The sequence below is a fragment of the Lucilia cuprina genome, chromosome 5 (genome assembly GCF_022045245.1).
Source record: "Lucilia cuprina isolate Lc7/37 chromosome 5, ASM2204524v1, whole genome shotgun sequence".
NCBI lineage: Eukaryota > Metazoa > Arthropoda > Insecta > Diptera > Calliphoridae > Lucilia > Lucilia cuprina.
Window position 1 is genome coordinate 10002612 of NC_060953.1, and position 1932 is coordinate 10004543.

Sequence of the window (1932 nt, forward strand, 5' to 3'; positions counted from 1 at the left end):
GTCTATAGTCTAGGTTATAGTCTAGTCTATAATCTAGGCTATTGTCTAGACTATAGTCTAGTCTGTAGTCTAGTCTATAGCCTAGTCTATAGTCTAGTCTATATTCTGATCTATAGTCTAGGCTATTGTCTAGTTTTTAATCTAGTCTATATTCTGGTCTATGGTCTAGTCTTTAGTCTACTTAATGGTCTAGTATATAGTCTATAGTCTATAATTAGTCTCTAGTGTAGTCTTTGCTTAGCTTTTATAATAAAATTGTCTTAATTTTAATACTTAAAGTTTTACTTCCACATTTCACATTCTCAATCAGTATTTGATTTTTAAGTTATTTGCCTTTTATCGCCTACATAGGTTACTATAATTTATTCAGAGTTTTGCCCTTTTCCTGAAACTTAATACATATTTTATTCATTACCATGTGTTAATAATTTAAGCCAGGATAATGAAAAATCTTAAGTTTTCAATTATTAAACGCTTAAAAAGGCGTGATTCCAAAAGAGACGTAAGGCGGTAACAAAAAAAAAAAGCAAAAACAAATTGAGGCACGTAAAATATGTAAATTTTTCTTTCATTAACGTTGCTTTTTATTTTGAATAACCCAGCAACTTGCAAAAGTTTTTGTAGTTTATCTTTCCACAAAATTAACAAACAATTTTTAAAAATTCTGGGATTAAAATAGCTCTTAATACTTCCAAAATGGAGTATGAATGCAAGGAATAAGGCAAGAAACAAAAAAACTAATTTAATTGTTCATAAAATATTCAAACGAGGATTTAACGAACCTAAACCATACTATAAATATACAAAAAAGTAAACCCACACATTAGCACTCACCTGCATAAAGACAGTTTGAAAGGACAAGAGTAACATTTAAACCGAAAACTGTCGTGGAATTTCCACAAAATGAGTGAAAGTTATAAATATATTTGAAAAGGATATGGCACAAGTCTTTTGCATTATCTCTAACAACTACTCAACTCCTACGCATTTGTCAAATAGATTTATGTCCTTTAAACAAATATGTATAAAAGTGTGTGTATATCACGAAATTTTATTTCAACATCCTTTTTTAAATTTTTCTGTTCAACACTGCTTGTTAAAATATTATTTTTAAAATATTTCCAAAAAGCTCAGCTATTTATTTATAATACATATGCTCGTACTTTTCACTGTTGGCTGTTAATCTTGGAATGATAATGATAACATTGTTTTATATTTTTAAATATGTCATGTGACGTGAGCACTAAGCGACAGCTAAACAACAGCAGCATATCAAACCATGGTGCGGCACAACGACACGGCATGACGTTTATATAAGAACCACAAAATTATTTAAACATGTAGTTGACTTCGCTTTCCATCTATAGCCACAAGTTCTTGCCACAAGTCGTTTTTTACGTACAAAACAATTCGTACAAAACTTTACCGCTGTCAAGCCGTAAGGTAAATACATTTTTTATGTACATATGTATGTAGTGAATAATGAAAGGTATTTCTCATAACCCAACCCCTACTGACAGCTTAAAAATTTCAACGAAAGCCAAAAATCATGCGGAGATAGATGTGAAAAACACACAACAGATTTTTAGTTTAAATACTCTTTGAGTTCGTGTGAAAAGATGGAAACAAAAACATATTATTTATAAGTATAACTAGTCCATTCTATCTATTTTAGATGGTAGAGGGTTGAAAATGCTTAAACATCACAAATATAAAAATGGATTGAAAGAAAATAGTACAGAACTAGAAAGCACTTAAAACAGAACTAGAACAGAATTTGAACTAACATAGAAAAGAACTAAAACATAATAAGAACAAAACTAAAATAGAACTAGAACAGAACTAGAACAAAACTAGAACAGAACTAGAACAGAACTAGAACAGAACTAGAACAGAACTAGAACAGAACTAGAACAGAACTAGAACAGAACT